Raw genomic sequence first — 27,965 nt, 5'->3', positions numbered from 1 at the left:
AGAATGCCAGAGCCCTGGGCTTTGCAGAGGTTTCTGGACTTCCACAGATGTTGTAGACTGTATTCGTGTGGCTATGGAGGCCCCATGGCAACGGACATTGCAATATATAAACATGAAATCTACCACTCATTCAATATGCAGCTGGTCTGTGACCCCAAGAAACTGATCATGCAGGTTTATGCCAGATACCCGGCAAGCAACCACAACCGATATATTTTCAGCAGATCACAGATTGCGGATATCTTTGAGGGATTACACAGGATGTAGGGCTGGCTCCTTGGTGACAAAGGGTAACCACAAAGGCTGTGGCTGATGACGCCGTGCGGCAGCCTCAGACTCCTGCAGAGAGAAGGTACAACAAGTCTCATGGCACTAGCCGAGCATTGGTGCAGCATACCAAAGGCATCTTTAGATGCGATTCCGATGCCCAGCCACATCTGCCGGAGCACGCCAGTACACTCTCAAGGTCTCACAGATCATTATGGCTTGCTGTGCGCTGTACAACCTGATGCGGTAAAGGAGAGAGGACTTTCCAGAAGACGAGATGGAGGAGATTCACATCTCCTCCAATGAGGAGAACCACGAAGGGAATGAAGTTGATGTGTTCGCGAAAGATGAGGTTGCAGGGGAAGAGGCCATAGCACAGGTCAGAAGAGGCAGGTGTGTCCATGAGGTGCTGAACTATTTTGAGTTCAACCAATTAAATTAAATCAAACAAACTGAGGAGCAAATTAAAAGGGGCAGCTTCTTAAAGGGACACTGCGCTGAACAAAAACAGAGAGCAAATGAAACTTAAAACATCAAACTGACTTGTGGTTATAAGCATCAATAAAGCATCCCAGACCATGTGGTTCCCACCAGGCACAGAAGGCCTCGAGTGCACCATCTCAAAGGCTTTGGTATCCTTCCTAAAGTGTGGTTCCCAGAATTGAACAGAATGCTCCAACTTGGGCCTAACCAATAATGGCTTAGCGTAGCTTCCTTGCTTTTGTGCTCTCTGCGTCTGATCACAAAGCTAAGGATCTGATTTTTAAAAACTGTGGTAAACCACTGTTGAACCTGTATTAGGTGGTGTACGGTAGGACCTGTACTACAGGTTCGCCGGTAGTCCCTGCCTGCTGGCTACGCCCAGGAGGCGGGGTATAAATATGCGTGTCCTCCAGCTAGCAGCCATTTTGTCAGCTGCTGTGGGAGGCCACAAATCTGATAGCAATAAAGCCTCAGTTGGATTCAACTATCGTCTTTGTCCAATTGATCGTGCCTCAATTTATTGCTATCAGTTTCTAAGGATGGACCTCCGTAGCAAACCGGATCGCCTGCAGCTGGATCCGCACTCAAGCGATGCCAGAAAGGACTTCTAGCACTGGCTAGCTTGCTTCGAAGCGTATATCAACGCGGCGCCAACCCCTGTTCCGGAGGCTCAGAAGATTCAGATTTTATATTCCAGGTTGAGCTCCAAAGTCTTTCCGTTAATCCAGGATGCGCCGAACTACGCCGAAGCCATGACTCGGCTCAAGGACAATTACGCACAGAAAACGAATATGCTCTTCGCCAGGCACGCACTCGCCACTCGCTCTCAACTCCCTGTCGAGTCCAAAGAAGACTTCTGGCGGGCCCTAATCCCATTAGTCCGTGACTGTGACTGTCAGGCAGTTACGGCCAAGGAACACTCAGACCTCCTTATGTGGGACGCTTTTGTTACTGGAATTGGGTCAGATCTCATATGCCAGCGGCTCCTAGAAGGACCACGTGAGACCTCGCAGAGACTAAAATGCTCGCGCTCTCCATGATGGTTGCCCTGCGCAATGTCCAGTCCTACACCCCCAACTGTGCGGCCCACCCCTCCTACGCTTCGTGGACCCCACAAACAGCCGCCCCAGCGGGGGCACTGGCCACCCAATACGCTTGCGCTACACACCAGCCAGCGGACCCCGGGGGGCCGCGATGCTATTTTTGCGGCCAACAGAAGCACCCCCGCCAACGCTGCCCAGCCGGCGCTGCCCTTTGTAAAGCCTGCGGGAACAAGGGCTACTTTGCCGCGGTGTGCCAGGCCCGATTAGTAGCCGCTATCGCCCCCACCCCCCCTCGGTCACGGACAATGCGCGCTGCCATTCCCCCCCCAGACCACGTGCGGCCAGTGGGCGCCGCCATCTTCCCCTCCGCGAGACACATGCATTTCATGGGCGCCGCCATCTTGTTCCACTCCCGCAACGTACGTTCCATGGGTGCCGCCATTTTGTAACCCTCAGGATCTTCGGGTGCCGCCATCTTGTCTACCCCTCAGCACATGGGCACCACCAGCATTCCAGGACCCGGGATCACCAGCCGCCCCATTACCCGACAACCAACCAAGACTCGCCTCCATGTCAATCGACCAGTCTCGTCCGCATAACATGACCAACGCATCCACCAGCGTGAAAGTCGACGGACATATAACCTCCTGCCTGCTGGACTCCGGGAGCACCGAAAGCTTCATACACCCAGATACGGTAAGGCGCTGCTTCCTCACGATACACCCCGCCAACCAAAAAATCTCCCTGGCCTCCGGATCCCATTGCGTAGCGATCCGGGGGTACTGTACGGTCATGCTCACGGTCCAGGGCGTAGAATGCACCGGCTTCCGCCTCTACGTCCTCACTAACCTCTGCGCTGCACTAATCTTCAGCCTGCACTTCCAGTGTAACCTCCAGAGCCTAACCCTGAAATTTGGCGGGCCCTTACCACCCCTTACTGTGTGCGGCCTCATGACACTAAAGGTCGACCCACCTTCCCTCTTTGCCAATCTAACTCCAGATTGCAAACCCGTCGCCACCAGGAGCAGACGGTACAGCACCCAGGACAAGACCTTCACCAGGTCCGAAGTCGAGCAGCTGTTTCGGGAAGGCATCATCGAGGCCAGCAACAGCCCCTGGAGAGCTCAAATGGTAGTGGTTAAAACTGGGGCGAAACACCAAATGATTGTGGACTACAGCCAAACCATCAACCGGTACGCTGCTCGACGCATACCCCCTCCCACGCATATCTCACATGGTTAACCAGATTGCACAGTACCGGGTCTTCTCAACGGTAGACCTGAAATCCGCCTACCACCAGCTCCCCATCCGTAAATCGGACCGTCCATACACCACCTTCGAGGCAGATGGCCGCCTATACCACTTCCTTAGGGTCCCCTTCGGCGTCACAAACGGGGTCTCGGTCTTCCAAAGGGAGATGGACCGAATGGTCGTCCGGTACGGGTTGCGGGCCACCTTTCCGTACCTAGACAACATCACCATCTGCGGCCACGATCAGCAGGACCACGACGCCAACCTTGCTAAATTTCTCCACACAGCGACTCTCCTAAACCTCACTTACAACAAGGAGAAGTGCGTGTTCAGCACGAACCGCTTAGCCATCCTCGGCTATGTGGTCCAGAACGGAGTTCTGGGGCCCGATCCCGACCGCATGCGCCCCCTCATGGAGCTCCCCCTCCCCCACTGCCCAAGGCCCTCAAACGCTGCCTGGGGTTCTTCTCGTACTACGCTCAGTGGGTCCCAAACTATGCGGACAAGGCCCGCCCACTCATGCAGTCCACCCAGTTTCCCCTGATGGCCGAGGCCCAACAGGCCTTCGCCTGGATCAGAGCTGATATTTCCAAAGCCACAATGCACGCTGTAGATGAAACACTGCCCTTCCAAGTAGAAAGCGACGCATCAGACGTCGCCCTTGCCGCCACACTCAATCAAGCAGGCAGGCCCGTGGCATTCTTCTCCCGCACCCTTCATGCCTCAGAAATTCGGCACTCATTCGTCGAAAAGGAGGCCCAAGCTATCGTTGAAGCTGTGCGGCATTGGAGGCATTACCTGGCCAGCAGGAGATTCACTCTCCTCACTGACCAACGGTCTGTAGCCTTCATGTTCAATAACACACAGCGGGGCAAGATCAAAAATGATAAGATCTTGCGGTGGAGAATCGAGCTCTCCACCTAGAATTACGAGATTATGTATCGCCCCGGCAAACTCAACAAACCCCCAGATGCCCTATCACGAGGTACATGTGCCAGCGCACAGGTAGACCGACTCCGGGCCCTGCATGACAACCCTTATCACCCAGGAGTCACACGGTTGTACCACTTCATTAAGGCACAAAATCTGCCCTCCTCCGTCGAGGAAGTAAGGACAATCACCAGGGACTGCCAGGTCTGTACGGAGTGCAAGCCGCACATCAACCGGCCTGACCGCGCGTGCCTGGTGAAGGCCTCCCGCCCCTTTGAACACCTCAGCATGGACTTCAGAGGCCACCTCCCCTCCACCCACCATCACACATATTTCTTCAGTGTGATCGACAAATACTCCCAGTTCCCCTTCGCCATCCCATGCCCCGACATGACGTCTGCCACCGTCATTAAAGCCCTCAACACAATCTTCATTCTGTTCGGTTTCCCCGCCTACATCCACAGTGACAGGGGATCCTCATTCATGAGTGATGAGCTGCATCAGTTCCTGCTCAGCAGGGGTATCGCCTCCAGCAGAACGACAAGCTACAACCGCCGGGGAAACTGACAGATAGAAAGGGAGAATGGGACGGTATGGAGGGCCGTCCAGCTGGCCCTACGGTCTAGAAACCTCCCGGCCTCCCACTGGCAGGAGGTCCTCCCTGATACATTCCACTCCATTCGCTCAATACTCTGCACTGCCACTAACAATACACCCCATTAACGTCTTTTTGCCTTCCCCAGGAAGTCCACATCCAGGGCGTCGCTCCCGACTTGGCTCACAGCTCCGAGAACCTGTTATTGAAAATATGGAAAGATGTGTCATTTGAAACATGGAAGTCTGGCAATATCTGGTCTGAGAGAAACATTGAGAGAATACAGGGCAAGATCCCACAAAGGGTTAACAGCAGCTGCCAGGGAAGGATTGTAACATGCAGATAGCCTTGGTCAAGCAGGACAAACAGGATTTTTGTTTAAAGGTAAAAACAATGGCTCACACCTTCATTGAAAGTGACTATCTTCGTAAGCAGCTGGAAAGGAAAGGATGTGTTGCAGTTGAATTTGGTGACAATTCCAGGTGTGAAATTTTGCTAATACCAGGTAAATTAAAGAAAACTGGAGACTATCAGTCTACGAGAAACATAATTCAAAGCCAAAATCAAAGTCAAAATTATGAGCTGAGGACACAATTGGAAAATAAAACTATAGAAATGACAGGAATTAAAAGTAACACCTCTTGAAACCAACGCATTTTTGAATATCACAAAGGAACTTTGAACATCACAAAGGAAACAATGTAATCAGAGACCTGAGAGGTGAAGTTATGTCAAAATGAATACTTAGTTGTATTAGAATGTTCAGATCAAAGATACTTTTTACAATCAAAGTGATAAAAGTTACTTTACAATAAAGTCATAAAAACTAGATAACTGTTAGAAAAATATATAAACCCGAAGAAAGGGAACAGCAGCCAGAACCAGAACTCAGAGAGATGCGGAGAAACAGAGAAGGAACAAGCAGCTCAGATTCAGATTACAGTCAGCTCAGCCATGGGAAAGGGACAGGGTAAAGCAGCCGAACTAAAATAGCTAATACATCTAAGGAAGACTAGAATTTAAAAAGGAGGCAGAGTCAGCTCAGAGATAGCCAGCAGAGACAGCTCTCACAGCTCGGTACATGGGAAAGATAGGACACAGCAACCGAGCTCATCATCTAAATAAGACAAGATTTTAAAAAGAAGATTGATTGTCAAGTTGGGCCTGAAGGTCCCTTCAACCAACCAGAAGGATCCAGAAGCAAGATCTTTTTACCTTTCTGTAAAGACAATAATTGCAGCTTTTAAAAGAAAAAATATAATAATAAAATAACTTAATTGAACCTGAAATAGTGGTTATTCCAAAGTCTACTTTACTTACTTAGCAATGCGGGACCCAGGATCAATGCTACTAAGTGGTAAGTAGATGAAATCTTCGGTGAAGGTATGGGTCATACCGGGGGATAACTTGAAAACAAATGACCCACTGAAGCCTGCATCGGAGTCGGGGAGTGAGAATCCCTGTTCACCATTTAGAATGTCGGCCCTTTTTGGTATAGGGGGAATTCTAAGAATAATGGTGAGTTTTCAACAACAAACCGTGCTTCTCCGTAAGCACGTCCGACTCCACAAGGTGGACCCGGTGGTGGAGAGGGTGCACTTGCTCCACGCAAACCCCCAGTATGCCTACGTGACGTTCCCTGACAGCCGCCAGGATACTGTCTCCCTCAGGGACCTGGCACCAGCAGGTTCCACCCCCTCACCACCCCCTTCGCCCCTGGTGCCACCCTCCCCTCCCCCGTCGCTCACAACAGCATCCCCCCACCCCCCCTCCCGGACCGTCCGTCCCCCCTCTGCCCACGCCCGAAGATTAAGAGGAGTTCGGCACGCTCCCGGAGTCACCTTCGATCAGATCAGCACCAACATCGCCGACACCACTGCGTCGCTCACAGAGGAACATCAAGGCCCGGACCGGCTAAACCTCTGACCGGTCCACCGGAAATCAAAGGACATTTGTTTGTTCAAATCTTGTAAATATTAACTCATTGTTGTATATAGTTATCCACCACCCCCGCCGGACTCAATTTTTAACAGGGGGTGAATGTGGTAAACCACTGTTGAACCTGTATTAGGTGTTGTACGGTAGGACCTGTACTACAGGTTCGCCGGTAGTCCCTGCCTGCTGGCTCCACCCAGTTGGCGGGATATAAATATGCGTGTCCTCCAGCTAGCAGCCATTTCACCAGCTGCTGTGGGAGGCCACACATCTGATAGCAATAAAGCCTCAGTTGGATTCAACTATCGTCTTTGTCCAATTGATCGTGCCTCAAAAACCGTCTTAATAAATTGTCCTGCCATATTCAAAAAGAGTCATGGCTGACTAATCAGATGGTCACGAACAATATTCAAAGAAGTGGGCCCCATTTTCCCCTCAACAAACACCTACAGAAATTAATTATCTTGTCATTTATCAAATTTAACCGTCTACGGGACAATGCTGAATGCAAATTGGCTATTTCACCGGCCTTTTGACACACTGCTTGCACTTCAAATACAATTTGTTGGGTATGAGGTGATTTGGTGTGTCTGCGATTCTGATAAGGTGCTCATTAAATGCAGGTACTTTATTTTGTATCTTGCATTGTCTTAATTTTATCCGGTCAGCTGTCCCAATTGCACATGTGATTAGAGCAGGTAATTCAAAATGTTGAATTTGAAACTGGATGGTTCTTACTTGAGAGGTACAACATGTGAAAAGCTCCACGACAGCCATTTATTAATTGTCTTTTAGAGGTTCCCTGAGGTAACAAAGGAGTTGCTGACCTGTAAACTGCTGACATTGCTGACCAGATCTGGCCCAATGCCCAGGCAATGTGAAGAGCAGCATGTAATGTACGCAAATGTAGCTCGTATATCAACCTTCAGAATAACAAGGTATAACTTTTATTTCCGAGTGCTGCAGTGAGCGCACACTGACAATAATGCATTCTTGCAAACATTGTCTTCTGAGCAGCAATGTTTTAGAAAGTAAAACAAAAACTTAGTACAACGGAGCAATTAATCTTCGGTAATAATAACTGTTCATGGCTGAATAGAAAATGAATGTAAACGCAATTTGTACAATGTGACATGATTTTTCAAATGGAATGCAGGATGAAGGCCTCAATTTTCTACTGCACCTGGGGCCAGGTGACTCCATAATCCAAACCTGTGTCTCATATTGGAGGATTACAATGGAGAGTGTGGTAGTGTGCCCTTTTAAGGAATGAGTTCTCGGAGGGTCATGTGACTGTTCAGCCAATCAGGCCAGAGCTTGCAAATCTTGGCGCTAAGCGCGGGTTTTCCCTGTCAGCTTGGAGTCTGGAGTTGTGGAGTATAGTGTCCTTCATCTCACTCTCTGTGGGGCGGGACGGTGGGGCAGTGGTTAACACTGCTGCCTCATGGCGTCAAGGACCCGGGTTCGATCTTGACCCCAGATCACTCTCTGTGTGGAGTTTGCACATTCTCCCTGTGTCTGCGTGGGTCTCACCCCCATAACTTAAATATGCGCAGGATAGATGGATTGGCCAAATCGCTCGTTAATTGGGAAAAAAAATCTAATTCTCGGTAAATAGTTACTTACCGTTTATATGTTGATCTACTTGGTCGCCAGCCTTACAGGATGCTATGTTTAGTGATGAGGATTAATCAGAGTGCCTCCTTACTGTCACAGAAATTGGAGAGCAGATCTTTTGTGGAAGTCTTTTTATGAAGAAAACTCGTTCAACAGTCTGTGAATGTCAAAATGATGCTTTTTGGGAAACCTGAGCTATTCAATCCTAACATGGAGCAGTGGGTCCTAGATGTTGAACGCCTGTGCTATTTTTTTTAAGGCCAATGAAATTGGGGGGGCAGAAGCGAAGTAGTGGGTAATTCGATTAACAGCCTGCAGCGCTCCGATCTATATCCCAATGAGGAGTCCGACTTCTCCAGACGTTCCTGACTCCAAATTCTTTGAGGAGATTATGGAATTAGTCATGGGACATTATCAGCCAAAGCCCGCGAAGATAATGCAACATTGCAAATTTAATTCAAAGATAAGAGCCACGGGGGAGATGAAAGCAACATTCATGGTGCGCCTAAGTAAAAGCGCTGAACAGTGCAAGTTCAAGTCTACACTCAACGACATGTTGAGAGACAGGCTAGTCGGTGGTGTTAATGACACGACCTTAAAAAGTAAATTATTAGCAGAGGCAGAGATTACATAAAGAAGGCCCAAGCTATAGAAAGTACCAAAATGTGGGGGGGGGATGGGGGGGGGGGGTGGAATTGCAAAGCGTGCAAGCAGATAATGTCTACTAAGTTGGCGGGACAGCGCTGGTAGTCGTGGCACCAGTGATTAGGGCGCAGAGATCACTGAGCAAAGAGGCTTGAGAGAAAGAGAATGCAGAGACATTGGTTCACAGACCAGGAGCAATGAAGAATGCTACCGGTGTGGCAGAGATCACCCACAGGAGAGATGTAAATTCAGGGAAGCGATATGTTATGCCTGCACATTAAGAGCAAGTGCAAGATTAAGCAGAGCCTACTAGGGCCAAAAAAATAGAAAATTCCCACTCCAATACACAGTAGTGAGAATAATCCTGAAAATGGATCTGAATTATACAGGTTAAATGGTCAGCCACTCAGAATAGAAGTGGACATGGCTGCCTCCGCTACAGTTATGGGAGAACAAACATATCATTATTTGCAAGGGTGATCCAGCACTAAGGTTAAGAAGCACGACCGTCAGGCTATCCACTTACACTGGGAAAGCTTTAAGAGTCTTAGGAAAAACAACAACACCCGTAAACTACAGACACCTGTGAGCTCAACTGTCTCCAATATTAGTAGGGGATTACCAATATTAGTAGGGGATTAAGGGCCAAGTTTGATTGTCTGAGATTGACTTTGCCAAATTGGCGAGAAATCTTCAAAATTAACGAGGGTGATTTTCAAGACATCTTAAAAAAATACCGGGGCGTGTTCCAGGATGCAAGGTACAGGGCCTTAAAAGCAAAATTTAAGTGGATCCTGAGGCCATGCCAAAGTATTATAGAGTCCGACCTATGCCCTATTCTTTCCATGGGAAGGTTGAGTCTGCACTCAAACTGTTGGAAGAATTAGACATCATCAAGCCTGTACAGTATTCAGAGTGGGCGGCTCCCATCGTGCCAGTGATGAAGCCAGATAGAAACATCAGGATATGTAGGGACTATAAATTAACCGTGAATCAGACAGCATAATTGGAACGATACCCAGTATCAAGAATTGAAGACTTCTATACAAAGTTAGCAGGAGGTTTAACTTACATTAAACTTGATATGAGTCATGCCTACGAACAATTAGAATTAGACAAGGCATCTAGAGAATTAGGTGATATAAATACCCACAAAGGCTGAGACCAGTATGCTCAGCTACCTTTCGGAGTCTCATCAGTGCGTGCGATTTTCCAGCATGCAATGAAAAGTTTATTACAGGACCTACCCAAGGTGGTTGTCTATCTGAATGATGTACTGATTACAGGAGCATCTGAAGAGGAGGACCTAGCAAATCCCAAAGATGTTTTTAAAAGACTTAAGAAGGCCAGAGTAAGGTTGCAAAGAGAAAATGTACTTTTCAGGCTCATGAAGTAACGGACGTGGGGTTAAGATATCCAAGGTCTGCACCCAATGGAGGAGAAGATCAAAGCAATTAAGGAAGTACTGACCTCGAAAACTGTGTCAGAATTGACTTCATTTTTAGGAATGGTGAATTATTAAGGAAGATTTATTCCTAAACTTTTGACAATGTTGTCACACCTACACACACTGCTCAAGAGGCACCAGAGGTGGTATTGAAGAGAGCATCAGAAAGAAGGTGGGCAGCATGGTAGCACAGTGGTTCGCACAGTTGCTTCACAGCTCCAGGGTCCCAGGTTTGATTCTCGGCTTGGGTCACTGTCTGTGCAGAGTCTGCACGTTCGCCCCGTTTCTGCGTGGGTTTCCTCCGGGTGCTCCGGTTTCCTCCCACAGTCCAAAGATGTACAGGTTAGGTGGATTGGCCATAATAAATTGCCCTTAGTATCCATAAATGTTAGGTGGAGTTGCTGGGTCACCGGCATAGGGTGGAGGCGTGGGCTGAAGTAGGGTGTTCTTTCCAAGAGCCGGTGCAGATTCGATGAGCCGAATGGTCTCCTTCTGCACTGTAAATTCTATGATTCTATGATTCTATGTCTTTGAACAAGTCAAACTAGCTTTGCAGGCATCCAGTCTCTTAGTTCACTTTGACCCCTCAAAAGAGGGGTCATACCTGCGAAGCATCTCCTTATGGGATCAGAGCAGTTTTATCAAGTAAGATAGAATATGGCGTAGAAATGCTTATCACCTATGCCTCTAGAACTCGGACCAATGCTGAAAACGTTTATTCTCAACTCGAAAAAGAGGGACTAGCTGTAATCTTTGGTGTGAAGACATTCCATCAAGATGTTTATGGACTGCATTTCATCGTAGTCACTGTCCACAAACCCCTGGTAGGCTTATTTAGGGAGGATGAGGCCATTCCTCCCATCAGCTAGGGTCCAACGCTGAGCTGTATTAAAAGCAGCCTGTGAGTATACTTTTCAGCAAAGGCCGGGCACACGCGTATCAAACACGGACGCTTTAAGCCGCCCTCCCCTACCAGAAGTAAATTGCCTCTGCCAGTACCACAGGAAATTGTTCTGACTCTTAATCTTTTCTGATATGTTGCCCGTGTTGGCGCGACAGATCAAGTTTTGGTCCAGGGAGAACCTCATATTATCTAGAGTTAAGCATATGGTCCTTCCCAGCTGCTTGATAACAGGCCTGAGCAATTAAGACCTTTTCATATAAGAAAAGACGAGTTAAGTTGTGAAGATGACGTATTATTATGGGGAGCAAGGATGGTTATTCCCACTCCCACAAGAAAGTTATTATTACAAGAGTTACACTGTGCCCATCCTGGGGTGACGAAGATCCAAATTCTTGCACACAGCTATGTGTGGTAGCCCGGGATAGGGAATCTGGTCAAACAATGTCAATTGCTGCAAAAATTGGTGTCTTCAGCCCTAATGCACCTTGGGAGAGGCCAGATCAACCATGGGTGCGACTACACGTTGATTTTGTGGGCTCATTCTTGGGTCCATGTTCCTGTTCTTAATAGATATGCACTCCAAATGGTTGGACACACACAAAATGAAGTCCACGATCTCATCAACAATAGTAGAGAAAATGGGACAGATGTTCGCCACCCACAGATTGCCCAAGGTGCTAGTGTCGGATAACGGACCTGCATTCACTGGTGAAGAATTCCAGTATTTCATGAGAGCCAACGAAGTTCAACGCCTTCAAACTGCTCCCTACCCACCCTTCATCAAATGGACTGACTGAGAGGGAAGCCCAAACATTCAATGCCATCATGAAGGAACAGTCATCAACCTCTCTACAAACAAAACTGGCCTGTTTCATGATTGCCTATAGAACACCTCATGTCAACACAGGTGTTCCTGGGCAGCACGGTGGTGCAGTGGGTTAGCCCTGCTGCCTCACGCGCCGAGATCCCAGGTTCGATCCCGGCTCTGGGTCACTGTCCGTGTGGAGTTTGCACATTCTCCCCGTGTTTGCGTGGGTTTCGCTCCAACAACCCAAAGATGTGCAGGCTGGGTGGATTGGCCATGCTAAATTGCCCCTTAATTGGAAAAAATGAATTGGGTACTCTAAATTTACAAAAAAAAACCACAGGTGTTCCACCTGCCAAGCTACTAATTAGAAAAAGGTTGGATCCGGTATTTCCAAATTTAACGGAAACGGTGGTGGCAAAACTAAAAACACAGAAGAGGCATCACAACTCAAGAAAAACTGAGAGAACATCTGAGATGGACAACTTGGTATGTGTAAAGAATTTTAGTGCTGGTCCAAATTAGATCCCTGGTTCAGACATGGCTAGAACAGATCCAGTGTCATACGAGATAGATGTCCAAGGTAAAAGGGTGAAGAAACACTTGGACCATTTGAGAAGAAGAGAATCGCACACAGAGCTAATGTGCAGTCTGCACCAAGTATGCCCCAAAGATATTGCTCGGGTGAAAATAATGCTACCCAAGGAAGAGTCAAATAATGCTCCAGTAGGAAATGAAGATGTTTTCTGCACTGAAGCACCATCACAAGTCGAGAGTCAACCCATTGAGGTTCAAACTAAATTTGCCTCTACTGCTGGAGCGCCTGCTAGTGAATTACGACATCCCCAAATGATCAGGAAGTCCCCAGACCGACTCACCTTTATAAGGGACAATGTTGAGATCCATTTGTTGTATATTGTTGTAAATAGTTCCATTGTTATTGAAATGTGTTAATCAGCAACTTAAAGGCGGGGGGATGTGGTAACATACCACTTTAAGAGGTGAGTTCTTGGGGGGGCATATGATCCATTTGGTCAATCGGGTCGGATCGGGCAAACCCTGGGGCTGAGTGTGGATTTTCCTTGCCAGTTTGGAGATTGGAGTTGTGGAGTGCCAGCCTTTATCTCATTCTCTGTAAATTCGTGCTTACCTTAATACACCGTTTATTCGTTGATCTTCTTGGTGGTCATCAGTTTTACAGGATACGACTGAGAGCACTGATTCTAGCGACATTCACTTCAAGGAGTGACTTAGCCCCTCCAGTGGAAAAATGAGAGTGTTCAGCAGGAGAAGAGATCTGACCGAAAGTAAGTTTCAATTTCTTTTAGTAAAATAATCTGTTCTGGATTCTCTCAGCCATCGTAATGTTCAATCTTTTCCCGTGACAGTACCATTTTGTGAGATTAGATGATCATGTTGAGGTGCAAGATGATGGTGGATTAAACTTCCACACCAATCAAATGGTATTCGTAATCGGAGCTGCTGCAAATGTCATAATAAAAATGATGCTGGTGACATTTCTGTATTTGGCTTCTGTGCAAAGCAAGTGAATCTTGGGAAGAAAGTCATCTTGTGCTGCCCATCAAAAAGGGATATGGTTGAATTAAAAGGCACATTTAATGGTTGTCTTTGGAACAACCGGGAGGGATTCAGCACATTGTTCAGCCTAATTAAGCATTGCACAATAATCAATCCGTACATTCATGAATACTTCAACTCAAGGCGACCCACGAATTTGAAGTGAAAGATGAAGCACATCCCTATCCAGTAACCAATCCAAGAAATTGCAGCTCCAGAATTATCTCTATTTTTGGAGCTGCAGGTGCCATTTAGCATCCAAAAAGGCGTCTGTGCCATGTGCTCACACTCCTGGCACGGGCCAGGCTGGATGCCATTTTGGATAAGCTGTTGACACTTGGAGGACCCGTATGATACACAGTAGACAGATGGTGGAGTCAATCCCAGCCTGTAACACTGAGTTGACTGTAACCGTGCCATTTTCTATCTCAATGCTGCAACTAATGCTCTCTTTTAATTGTGCACAGGTAAACATGTATTCAGCAGCCGGAAGGAAAACTTCTCCTACCCGCCCTATTTAAAAGGATCATCAACCACTCTCAGGTTAGTTGCTAAGTAATATCTGTTGGCTGCTACCGAGTTAGCAGAAGTGTTTGCTCGTTTTCACTGCCATTTAAAGTTGATGAATTCATCAGAGAGTGGCATAGGACGGGGTGAATGTCTTGGTTCTGACTTCAAAGGTTTTGCTTAGAACAGTCAAGGGTTCTGTAGTTTCCATCTTTCCCCCTTCGACCTGGCAGAATATATGGAGAATAAACAGAGGCGACCACAGAGCAGGACAAGCTGCTCGAAGATAGAGGAGGAGGGGGAGCTCTCAGAGGCAGACCCATATCCACCCAATGCTTTCAGGGAGAAATGCGCCTACCTCACCCTCAGTGTGTGCAATGTCTCCATTTCACTGAGAAACCGGTTACTCAAATCTGGCACGTATTGTGGGCAGACCTGCAGCTTTAGAACAAGGTGAGGTTGATATTGCCAGTATACTCGCCTTAAGAGGGTCAACGCTAGAGTTCGCCCGGAGGTGGCAGCCGTTTGTCAACTTCTTCGGAGAAAACGAAACTGTCAGCAGAGGCAATAAAAGGGGGGGGGAATTAGGCTATTTTCTGTTTAGGGTAGGTGGGGTTAGCGAGGGATGGAGATGTTTTTATTCACTATGTTTACATTTGTATTTGTACTGTTTATTGTTATTATTATAAAATTCTAAATACCTTAATAAAATGTTTTACAAAAAAATAGATACTGCCAGTATACCATGGAATTGGGATACTTTCAGGCTGGAGAAGGCATATCTCCAAGATCATCCTGTTTGCAGTTCACAGCTTCATAAAGGAGGCAACTGACATTTTGTCTTCAAAGAAAGATGGATATATCGACCTCAGCGGGAGGCTAATAAAGTGGCTTTATCAAGATAGCAGACTTCTCCATGGTGCCGAGTGTCATTAACATATGTATATGTTGCTTTGTGAGCTTTACATTCAAATTCAAAGACCACAACCACAGAGGGTTCCACCCCTTCTATGAAGAGATGGTTAGCGACCATACTCAATGCATCATGCAGGCAAGGTATCCTAGCAACAGATGCCTTCATTCTGCACCATCCATTATTCCAAGAGTATTTAAGCCACCAGAAGAGAACAGAGGATGTCTACTGAGCAAGAAGGGCTACCTGCTGACAATTTGGGTTATGACTCCAGTGCGCAACCCAAGCACAGGTGGGCAGTATGCATGAAATGAAACTTATGCTGTCACACAAAATTTCATCAGCAAGACCATTGAGATGCTTAAGCATGAGTGGCATCACAACACTGCACCAGGTCACTGTGCTGCCTCTATCCATGATTACTTGAAGAAAGAGAGGAGGGAATTAGGTAGACACCTGCTGTACTTAGCATCCAGTCATCTCATTCCACTTGCTCTTTCCAATGCCAGCCCCTGCGATTTCCAATGTTGCTTCCTCTTTCATTCAACTGAGGGTTTGTGTGCAGGCTAACTCTCCAATGATTCTGGCCCTGTCTCCAGCGTTGTGAACCAGCTTGTCCAGCAAGAAGAATGGTTTGGCATGAGGTTTTGTCAAGGATTGTGCAGATGTGTGAGGTAGCTCCACAACGTCTGCTCACTGTGAGCGAAGGAGCAAGATGCCAGGAGGATCGCGAGGGATTCACATGCAAGGGAGTAACTCCAGTGTGAGATGCAGGAGAAGTGAAAAGCTTTGTGGCTGGCACTGGATAAAAGCAGAATGCTGTTTGTTCTGAGAATATCAAGGACTCGGTGATTTGAATGAGAAGGGTTGATGCAGTGCCCCAGATTGTAATTGGAGAACTGTTTCAGTTGCTCGGGTGTGGGGTGATGGCGGGGGGGCGGGGGGGGGGGGGGGGGGGGGGGGGCAGGGGGATTCGGACAGCTAGAAAAATACTGCATCAAGATCATACGCTGAGTGGAAGACATAACAAGCATCATCACTGGGTAAAGTTACTGAACATCTCCTGGAAGTGTAGCCTCCAGTACAGACATTCTCAGGAACCTCCTTGCAGGCCTGCGGTTGTGTCTGCTTGGGCTGCCTTGTGACAATTCTGCGCAACAAAACCTGCCTCTGAGCCCCTCAGCCACCCCACAAAGGCCTGTGGCGCTGCATCACTGAAGCTGATATCCTTTGCAGGAGACCTCTGTAGAAAGTTGTGCCTTTCTTATTCCAAATCTAAAGGGAATCTTAACTTACAGTATGCAAGTTCTCTTTAAACAGGAATCACCTCCTCCAATGCCCGCAGGAAATCCCACCCTTATAATGGTGGCCAACCAATGTGACTAACGCACAAACACTTAATCTATGAGATTTAAATGACCATCCAAAAAAGACCTCTCGCTATTGGCATCAGACAGATATCCAATTGCCTCACTCACCCCCCATTCAACTTCTACCATAAAGTAAAAAATCAGCCCTGCTGTGCTGTCTCTTTTGCTACTTTGAGATGTCAACCCTGCTGCAATAAACAAGCTTCCTGCTCCCTTGCCAGTATGGAGAGCCTGCCCATTGGCAGGAGCATTTGCCTTTCCCAGTGTAAGCTGGACCGCGCAGGTGAGCTGACCCTGGCAATTCATGTGTGTTCAACAGCACCCCATTCTCGTGGTTTGGAAAAAATCATCCACCATCTGACAAAGAGATGAGGAAAATCAGCTCTTGTACTGTGGGTTTCATTGAAGATAAGGCTTTGCTACAAACTATTTCCCACTATGGTTGCACACCAGAAGAATGAGCACTGTTGAAACATGAAAACCATGGTTTTCCATGAAAACCAAACATTTGTCTCGTGAAAATAACACTCGGTAAATTATGTTCTCTCTGGGTTTAAAAAAAAGCAGTTTAGAAGTTCTGCGAGTGCAGCTAAATTACCCTCTGGTGGGTAGTGGCATTATTTGCAACATGTGGCCTTTACAATGGAAGGTTAGTTTGGTAAGATTGAATCAAGACAGGGGCGACACGTGGCACAATGGTTAGCATTGCTGCCTACGGCGCTGAGGACCCAGGTTTGAATCCTGGCCTTGGGTCACTGCCCGTGTGGAGTTTGCACATTCTCCCCGTGTCTGCGTGGGTTTCACCCCCATAACTTAAAGACATGCAGGTTAGGAGGGTTGGCCAGTCTAGATTGTCCCTTAATTGGAAAATAAATAATTGGGTACTTTAAATTTAAAAAAAATAGATTGAATCAAGACTGGTGACTGTGGAGGAAAGGGTTAACTCTAACACTACACGAATAATGGCTACTGAGCATGTGCGCAAGGAACGATGTCATAAAAATGTCACTCAGAGGGAGGTGATTGAGAAAAACCTCAGAGAGAAGCAGTATTTTCCTGTCTTGACTTTCTGTAATCTTCTGTACTTAGGTTAATAAAAGTACTTTTAAGAAAGATCTTTGCCTCCAGCCAGATCTCATAGTAGAGGAGTACACTTATGTCTTCCGAGACAACTCAATTATAAGAGTGACCATCTTCAAAACTCTGAAGCGTCACTGTTTAGAAATGACAATCAACGAATAAAGGGAATTAATACTAAATCATTGTGATAGAGTTGGGAGAGACCAAAGAGATTGATTTTAAGAAGGACTTTAAAGACAGAGATAGGCAGGGAGTTTCAACGAGTAACTTTGAGACATGGGAAGGTGTCATCAATGTTAGGTTAGAGGAAAGTGGCTATGAATAAACGGAAAAAGTGGAAGATCAGTGATGTATGAAGTGAGGTAAAGCTAAAGGAAGTTGCCAAGTTAGGGAAGATTAAGCCTTAGAGGAGTTTGCAGATGAAGACCCAGATTTCAATTAGGCTGTGAGGCTCCAGGAAAATCATCCGTATGTTGTTCAAAGAGCTGTACCAAGAAAAATCTCAAGTGCAGCATTTCTGGTTTTCTTTACTTTCTTTAATCCAGATATTGATGGATACCACAGTTCGGAATACGATTATAGATCACCACTAACTCTAACTCTAACTCTCTGTCCCAGGGTGTTTAATTAGCTCAGGTATTGATGAAAATTCAGATTGTGCCCAAGAAAGGAATGGAGAACCATTCAGGCTAACCGAGCTTCTAACTTTATTGTATGATCTCACATCATCCTCTTTGTCCTCAGGGTCCACATAGACAGAGTTTGTTCAATATATGTTCGATTACCGCTTTTTGTTTTCAATTCAACAGACAATTATGTAAATCTGCTTGGCAACAGAAAACTAACATTGCACTGACTCGGAATTTAACAGCCAAACAAGTTTAGGAAAGAGTAAAGGGCATGTGAGTAATAATTGAACAAAATATGTATTTCTGTAACTTGTAAGCTTAGCTCCTGATCACGTCATGGCAAATAAATGTTGTACAAAACTAGGGCGTAATAGGTTGACTGAGCAATTCTTCTCCTTGTCGCATTATCTAAGAAAGCTGCCTGAACTCACTCAATGATTTTAAGGCAGACTGTCCAATTTGAACCACAGATCGATAAATAATTTCAAAATGGGGCTCAGATCCAACCGGAACCAACAGAACTCGGTAATTTTTTAAAACTGTCTAAAACACATGAACAATAGATATCACAATTCAAATTGGTGGGATGTTTTATGTCAGAAGGTGTTTATTGCCATGAAGAAATCAGGGCTGGAATATCAATGGCAAAGAATGCAATCCCCAAACATAAAGAATTTCTCAGCGTAGGAATGGGTAGAGATCTTAAGAAGAGAGTTAAAAAGGCTGTGCTTTGGAGTGTCTTGATGGACAGATCTGAAATGTGGGTCTTGAGAAAGGCGGTTACCCAAAGTCTGGAAAATTGTGAAATGTGGTTCTGCAGAAGCATGGGGTGGGTCAGTTGGAGAGAACACAAGGGCAATGAAGAGGTTCTCTGGATAGTGGAGGAGAATAGATTGTTAGTGAGCATCATCAAAAAAAAGGCAACAAAGTTGGATTGGCCCATGTCCCAAAGCATGAGACCCTGCTGAGGAAGGTGATTGAAGGAAGCTTTTCTAATTATTTGCTGTACCTGCATATTAGCCTTTTGTACTTCATGCACTAGGACACCCAGCATTCTGAATCCCAGAGTTCTGCGATCTCTCACCACCATCTAGATAATATGTTTCTTTTTTATTCCTTCTGCCAAAATAGATAATTTCCAACTTTACGCTCCATTTGCCAGATCTTTTCTCACTTACTTAAACATTCTATGACCCTTTGTAGCCTCCTTATGTCCTCGTCACATCTTACTGTCCGACCTATTTTTGAGTCATCAGCAAATTTAGCAACCATATCATCTGACCTTTCATCCAAGTATCTTGTATAAATTGTAAAAGGTTGAGGCCCCAACACTGATCCCTGTGCCACAGCACTCTTCACATCCTTTCAACCAGAAAAGGACCCATTTATGGATACTCACTGTTTTCTGGTAGCTAGCCAATCGTCAATCCATGCCAATATATCAGCCTCTACACCAAAACGTTATTTTCCGCAGTAACCTTTGATGTGGCATCTTATCAAATACCTTCCAAAAGTCTAAATACATTCCGCCAGTTCCCCTTTATCCAGCCCACATCAGTTAGGTGCACAATCATGGCTTATTTATTTTTTCTAGAGGCTACATGTATTCATATGGAGCGACTTGTCCTCTGCAGGACAAAGATACATGAATTAAAGAAACATGGGGGACAATGGCTCCAGGTGCATTCCAGATGGCAATATTCCAACCAACCAGAGCAGATTGCCATCCAATCATTACCCTTTTTTTGTGCAGTATAAATTGTTGCTCCCTTTGAAATTTTTCATCCTTGTGTGTGTCCTGATGAGTGCAAGATTAAAAGCTTTGGCAGCATGTCTCTTTTATCAGCGATGTTCAAGAATTAAAATCGTAGGGCAGCATGGTGGCACAGTGGTTAGAACTGCTGCCTCACAGCACCAGGCACTCAGGTTCAATTCCGGCCCAGGGTGACTGTCTGTGTGGAGTTTGACATTCTCTCTGTGTCTGTGTGGGGTTCTTCCGGGTGCCCCGGTTTCCTCTTACAATTCAAAGATGTGCAGTTTAGGTGGATTGGCCGTGCTAAATTGCCTTAGTGTCCAAAAGGTTAGGTGGGGTTATGGGGATAGGGTGGGGGCCTGATCTTAGGGTGCTCTTTCAGAGGGTTGGTGCAGACTTGCTGGACCAAATGGCCACATTCTGCACTGTAGGGATTGATTCTATGATTCTATCTTTCATTTGTATTGCACGTTAAACAATACCCTAAAATCTTGCAGTCACATAGATAATTTATTAGAGAGTGCCAATTGGTTGCAGAGCTTGAGGGGCACAACTCCACATTAAGCTTGGGGCTAGGCAGTGAGGCAGGCCTCTATGAACCATAACAGCGGGGTTCAACCAACACCATTGGTATCATTCTGTACTACACTCTAGCCACCTAGCCAAATGAACTAACCAACGCTGATTGAATTGAGGTCACTGTTATTTTTCAGATAAACATGACAATCTATTTGTTCACAATAAGGTCTCACAAACAGCAATGAGTTAATGGCAAATTAATCTTCTTTAATCTTGACACTGGGAAAACCCTCCTGTTATTCTTTAAATAATGCTGTCAGTCGTTACATCCACCTTGTTTTAATATTGTAGCGCACAAAGACTCCATGAGACGAATAGAGTGAAGTCGATGAGGCTTTATTAAGCGTGTCTGTTCCCCAGCAGCCCAATAGTAAACTGGCCTGCGGGGGAAGACACCGGCTTCTTATACTTCGCCTTCAGGGCGGAGCTTGAGGTCAACGGCCAACCAGGACCCGGGATCTGTCAGCCAATGGCATTAGGGCTTCCAGTCCCACATGACCCCCAATACATACTACCACAAATATTTCATCTGCAACAAAAGCACCTTGTACATCCAATTCTCCTTCAATGCTGCACTTAATTATCAGCCTAGACTATGTGCTCATTTCCTGGAAAGGAGCTTGAACCTAGAGTCCTGTAAATCAGGGGTGAAAGTGCTTTCATCGACCTTAAAAGAAGCCAGTACCATGTCTAATCATTAAACCAAAATTATTCCTTTTTGTCGCACCAGGTATCGTCCATGAATTAGCTGATTCCATTATGCGTTGCTATTTGAACAATCCCCAAAATTATTTAATTGCCAGTAATTTTGGAGAGAAAATGATCCTTTTGATTGAATTGTGTGATATGTTTCTTCCAAAGTGATATGAAAATTGTCATAATTGAATATTGAACAGCTCTCGCAAACTGGCAGCTATCACCCAGGCTATTGCCCAATTAACGTAAAAAATGAAGGACTGCGGCACTAAAAAGAGATAGATGAACCAGATAAAAGAAAACTAAAATGAACATAAGGCGAGAACAAAAATCATATTGTAAGATGCAGCCAACGTTTGTTCTATCAATTATGAAATGGTAACCATTTATCTGTGTTGAATAAAGGTCAAGAGGTGTTGATAACCAATGGTTTTAATTAATAAGTGTTCAAGTAAAAGTAGTCAAATCAAAATTTAAAATTATTCATATTACTTATGCTAAATTCAACCATTATACTTTCAAAGTCCGATTTTGTTGTCATCAAAGCACTATTTCTTAATTTATTTAAGCTCTTTCAACCTTGACTGTGCCTTGCACTTTGTGCCTTGGCTGTCATCTGGTTCTCTCAGTAATAAAAATAAATCATTTATCATAATCAGCAGAGTGGAACAGTAATGTATTCTGCACTGTGGTCTTGAAAATCTGAGGGTCTCACACTGCAACCCTGGCCTAATCATTGATGTCCTCTGGTGTTGTTCCTGTCATGTTTTCAGGGATTACAAGCAGGTCACCTAATGTGCACGAGGCCTGTGATTATTTAAGTGGCTCACATCCATGCAGCTGGAAGAGCTGCCTGACCACCACTGGAGTAAAATGGCTCCCAACCCTTCTCCCCCACACAAGATAATGAATGGCTTAGATAGGGTGGATGTAGGGAAGTTGTTTCCATTAGCAGAGGAGACTAGGACCCGGGGGCACAGCCTTAGAATAAAAGGGAGTCACTTTAGAACAGAGATGAGGAGAAATTTCTTCAGCCAGAGAGTGGTAGGTCTGTGGAATTCATTGCCACAGAGGGCGGTGGAGGCCGGGACGTTGAGTGTCTTTAAGCCAGAAGTTGATAAATTCTTGATTTCTCGAGGAATTAAGGGCTATGGAGAGAGGGCGGGTAAATGGAGTTGAAATCAGCCATGATTGAATGGTGGAGTGGACTCGATGGGCTGAATGGCCTTACTTCCGCTCCTATGTCTTATGGTCTTAAGGCACCTCACCGGGGACACACCCAAGTGGGGTCAACTTATGAAGGAAAAGCTGTACGAATTTAGGCTGAACAGTTCAACACTGCACCGCAGCTGGAGCCAGCACTGAAGAAGAAGCCTGGGGCATTCCAATTCGGTGCACATCATTTAGGGTCACTTCTAGTTTTTCCCACATGGTCCACCACATTGGAAAGGGCACTCATGCGGATTTGCCAAGCTCATGTTGATGTCAAGCAGATCTTGATGCCAAACTTTGGCCATTTGGGTCCGCTGAACGTACCCACTTGTCACTCACCAGCAGCAACAAGGATCTCCCCCTCCCATTACCAGCAATATTTAAAGCACTCAACTTGCAGGTTGGCTTTCCAACATCTTTGGAGTGTTTCTGGAGGTGGGTGTCCCCAGGTTTTCCAGGCAGTGTTATTACACTCCCATAGAGAGAACAAAGAACAATACAGCACAGGAATAGGCCCTTGGGCCCTCCAAGCTTGCGCTGACCGCGTGTCCTATCGAGACCAACCACCTGTAATCTTCTATAGCCCGTCTGTTCATGTGTCTATCTAGATAAGTCTTAAAGGTCGTTAACGTATCTGCCTCAACCACCTCATTTGGCAGTGCATGCCAGGCCACCACCACCCTCTGTAAAAAAACTTCCCATGCACATCTCCACTGAACAGTTCCCCCCTCACCTTGAACTTGTGCCCCCTTGTAATTGTCATTCCCGCCCTGGGAAAAAGCCTCCAACTGTTCACCCTATCTACACCCCTCATAATTTTATAAACTTCTATCAGGTCGCCACTCAGCCTTTGTCTTTCGAGGGAGAAGAATCCCGGTTTATTCAATCTCTCCTCATGGCTAATACCCTCCATACCAGGCAACATCCTGGTAAATCTTTTCTGTACTCTCTCCAAAGCCGCCACGTCCTTCTGGTAGCGTGGTGACCAGAATTGGACTCAGTATTTCAAATGTGGCCAAGGCAACCTTCTATATAATTGTAACATAATTTACACTCGAGGCAGAGGATGATTTATAGTTGAAATGATAATTAAAATTTAGTGATCTATAAAGGTTGCAACAGATAGGGGCAACAGGAGCAGTGTTACTGGGCCTGCAGAACAACAGGGAGATGTAACAGATGCTCTATAGAGAATAAGCTCTGCACAATAGCCTTTACAAGTTCAAGACCAACTCCTCCATTCCCTTGTTTGGCAGAGCAGACAACACACCCAGCATCTTGGTGTGCCTCCTTATCAACTTTCTCCTGTATGCTGCCTCATTGAAATCTTCATCCGAGTTCCTTGTAACAAAACACATCTGCAACCTGCCCTAATGTGAGCTTGCACATGAACTATCCATTTCCCTGCTCTGGTTCCAGTCCACTCATGTCCAGTGACTCATTAGGTGTAGATCCCAATTCTGTGTACCAGCCATTAAGGCATGTGCAGTGCCAGAATCTGAGCCAGTGGCTTCAAATGGCAAATCAAGTGATGTGGCCTTTTTAATCAGTGTTGCACTGTTGTCCTCTTACCTCTTTTTGAAGCTGCAGTGGATGAGTATGTGAAGTACTTGGGAAGCAACAGTAAGGTTCAGCCATATTCAGTAAGGAACAAAACTGCTGCATGTGCTGCTAAAACATTGGATTTCCTTTATTCTCTTCCAGACTCCCTCTGCTGGTACATGTATATACAGTAGCCTTAAGTGTTCAAAATATACAATGCAATTTTCAATACAATACAGGGAAGGAAGTAACTCTTGGCTGTCTCAAAGCAGAAAATCAGAAAGGGGGAGGTTGAGGGGAGGAAAGAGGGGATAGGGTGGAAATTTATAGGCCCATGGTCACACCACATACAGACTGTGTATCATGGCAAAGAGCAGGATATGGGTAAGGTAAGAGTAGAGAAGGTGACTTAGGCAGGAACATATCATCAGTATCAATGTTTTCAATGCTGTCAGGTGCCAGGATTTTGTTGTAAACAGCCCCTTGGTGATGAGAACTACCTTCTCTGTAGGAGTCAGGATGCAGGTGTCCTTGTCCCCCACTTCTTCAGTTCTGCTCCCTGTGGTCATGACACACCTTGTTCTGCAAGAGAGGAACAATGTCACGGAATGCATTGCAGTGTGTAGGATTCTGTCCCTGCCATAGCTGAATAACTGGAGAAGTATGGCAGCAGGTTGAGCTGGGTATGAGGCTGGTATCATTGGAATATGTACGAGGCTGAGCTGAAGTTGACTGCCAGGGACTACTGAAGGATGGGTGATGGGTGTGTGGTGCATCGTGCAGCTTTAAAGGTTACCAGTGCAGTAGATCGGGTACCAGATGCATCAATCTTACAATGTCGTCTGACGAATTGAGCTGAATATGGTAGACCTGCAGGATTCCTTCCTATTCTGACCTGGACAGAAAAATCATCACTTCTGAGTCGAAAGCCTGGAATTCCTGTCCAATGACAGGACTGGAGCACCATCAGCTCCAGGACGTCCGCAGTTTGAGGGGAAAGGCCACCACCGTTTCAGGGCAAGTATAGATGGACCATAAATGTGGACTGCTCAGCATTACACCCATTGTGCCTGTATGGGTTCTTTTCAAGAGCTTTTGAAAAACTCCTATTCTTGCTCCTTTTCAGACACCTGCAAAACAAAATGTTCTTTCCCAGCAATTATGCATTTTTAAAAAGTTATAATTGAATCTTCTTTGACATTCCTTCAAGCAGTTTTCAGATCCATCATAACAACTCAGTCTCAGGGTAAAGGGGCGCCAATTTAAGACTGAGATGAGGAGGAATTTCTTCCCTCAGAGGGTTGTGAGTCTTTGGAACACCTTGCCGCAGAGAGCTGTGGGGCAGAGTCCTGTGTATATTTAAGGTTAAGATAGAAAGATTCTTGATCAGTAAGAGAATCAAGGTTTATGGGGAAAGGACAGGAAAGTGGATATCAGGAATGTCGGATCAGCCACAATCCTATTGAATGGCAGAGCAGGCTCGAGGGGCCGAACGGCCTACTCTTGTTACTATTTCTAATGATCTTACTTAATCTGTGTCCTCTGATTGTGGGGATAGTTTCTCACTGTCTAATCATTTTGAACACTTCCATTAAATCTCCCCTTACCTCTTTCAGCTCAAAGAAGAGCAATCGCTACGTCCCTAGCCTTTCCACAAAAAAAACCTTACAAGACATAGAATTTAGGAGGTCTTGTGGCATAGTGAGTAGTGTGGCTGCCTCTGAGCCAGAAGGTCCAGGTTCACGTCCCGCCCCAGGACTTGTTGACCAAGGAAGTTGCTTTCATAATACTGCCAACAGGTTGAGTGTCAACCTGCAAATACGCCAAAGGCAGCGGTATGACTGGAAGAGATTCCTGGACTCCCTGCGTGAACTGTAGCACACCACCACCAGCAGATAGAATTTACAACACAGAATCAAGCCATTCGGCCCAGCTTTTTCTCACATGAGCCTCCACTTAAATCTTCATCTAATACTATCATTAAATCCTTACATTTTATCCCACATTTTGGAGCAGGGTCAAGTGTTAGTCCCCACTCAAATTGAGTTACTAATAATCTTTATTATACAACAAGGGCATGTACCAGCTCTCACACACAGAGCTAATGAATTCCCTTGAGGTTGATTAGGTGCTTTCCGATGCATTTTCAGAATTGTGAACATTGCAGATTTGGGATTGTCAGACACCTGACAGATCTTATGGGCTGTTATCTGCTCCTGGCAAACTGTGAATTTTCTTTTTCTCACCCTCGTCAGGTCAAAAGGGACATCCATTTTCTTTTAAAGAGATAGATAAGTAATCTCTGAAGAAATAAAAATTGGATTATAAGAATTCTTGTCTATCTGTTTTCAGGATGACTGCATTAATCGCTATACAAAGACCACAGATACAAAGAAGATAGCGTGTTACCACCCGCATCAAATTAACTTAGATGACACTGAGACAATGGAAGGATCTATCTCGGAATTTCATATCAATTTACGAAAAACAAGGGCTCGTTGCTGCCCCCATTTCAGCAGCACAATTCTACCTTTAAGATGTTCATGATTGCGGCTGATATTGTACCTCCTCCATTCAACTACCCATTTACCAGTCAATGAAATGGATTTGACAGTCTTCCAAATAGAGTTGATTACTTATAATATGCTGCTGACCTTTTCTTTTGTCATTTATGCCCAGGCTTTTCAAATCCGTATTGACTCTTTTAACAGGCCCAATTGTTTAAGAAGAAAATCTGTGACTAAACCTTTAATTTGGTTTTCCAGAAGAATGGCTTCTTTGTCAACTTAATTGGGCTTGTAATTTTTTTCTTACCTCGAGCAGAAATGCAGTAAACCAGACTCATTAACAAAGGTCATTTGGTTCATTTCTAGTTGTTGAAGTTTTGAACCAGAATAATTGCATCTGTCTTGCCACTGAATTACTTAACTAACCACTGGCACTGAAAATGTGCTTATGCGGATAAGCTACGCGGGAACATTTTCTATTTTTCACCTAACTTAAAACAATACTTTGGTGGTTCCACAGTGCTTTGGGATGCCCCGAAAACAATGTGTCTATCTGATTACATCCTTTATTCCTTTCTTTGTTATCTTCAAATTAGCATTGACACATTGGAGAGAAACTGAAAAACAATTTCTGGACAGCTTGTCAGAGTTTTATACACCTTATATTGCAGAAAGGAAGATTGAGAAGGGACATGATACCGGTCTTTAAAACGCTGAGAGGCATGAATAATGTAAACAGAAGCTGATTGTTTAATGTAAACTGTGGGACTAAGGGACAAAGTTGGGAGACTTCAAGGATAAGAATGAAGGGTTTCCCACAGTAGATATTGGAATATAGTCCATTCCAAAACATTTAATACTTTGATGTTTAATTTATTTAATGACACCTAGATGAATCTTTGATTGATTTGATTGTGAAAAGGATTAAGGCTAGAAGAATAGGAAGGAGAATAAATCAGACACGGCATGGAGCACTGTGACTCCAGTCTCCAACTCTGAGATTCATTAATGGACTGTGACAGATTGAAATTAATTCTGTCTGATTGATTTTCACTCAGGTGCTTTGAGGCAAGAAGCGTTACCCGTCTGGTCATCTCCAATTCGGGAGTTCCAATATCATGGCAGCAAGGCCTTGTTCCTTGTGCTCAGTGCACATCACAACACATTGACCTGGGTCTGAGACGTCGCCATTTAGATTAATGGCATACCTGTCCTGTAAACAATGGCCCAGGCACAGCATGGATGAAAGGGCACAATACCCCATTCTTGGGGCAGAACCATGCAGGTGAAGCATCTGAAGGAAATATGGCAATCGGACAAGTTATTGTATGAACCAGCCTGAGACTTGGCATGTGATCAGATCCCCTTTCTGGCATCCCATATGAGGCAGGTCCCATTATTCAGCCCCTGGTTGTAATGGGAACACATGCTACTATCCCATAAAAGGCTGTGAAATTGTGCTGCAGGTAAACAAGCCCCTTCACATCTCCTTTACAATCTTACCTCACTCATTAAATTATAGAAACCTCCAAATAATGCTGAGTTACCAACGCATAAAAACATTCTGATAATTCTCTTTCAGTGTATCTCCCTCTACATACCATGTGGCAAAACTTTACAAATTATATGCATATGCTCTCTTTTGGTAAGAAAATTAATTAAGAGGAAAACGACTGG

General features: G+C 45.4%; 1 long non-coding RNA gene across 2 annotated transcripts in view; it reads left to right on the top strand.

Annotated features, from left to right (window-relative positions):
* Window positions 1-26,633, top strand: part of LOC140427274 (uncharacterized) — a 99,172-nt gene extending 72,539 nt beyond the window's left edge. For both annotated transcript variants that reach the window (XR_011948426.1, XR_011948427.1), the window contains 4 exons: window positions 13,116-13,229; window positions 13,968-14,043; window positions 18,180-18,272; window positions 26,134-26,633. This is a non-coding gene — a long non-coding RNA (uncharacterized lncRNA). The remainder of the gene's footprint in view (window positions 1-13,115; window positions 13,230-13,967; window positions 14,044-18,179; window positions 18,273-26,133) is intronic.
* Window positions 26,634-27,965: the final 1,332 nt, after the last annotated feature.

This window comes from Scyliorhinus torazame, chromosome 7 (genome assembly GCF_047496885.1).
Source record: "Scyliorhinus torazame isolate Kashiwa2021f chromosome 7, sScyTor2.1, whole genome shotgun sequence".
NCBI classification, from domain to species: Eukaryota; Metazoa; Chordata; class Chondrichthyes; order Carcharhiniformes; family Scyliorhinidae; genus Scyliorhinus; species Scyliorhinus torazame.
Note: the sequence above shows the minus strand (reverse complement) of the source record. Positions and strands in the feature narration are given on the sequence as shown.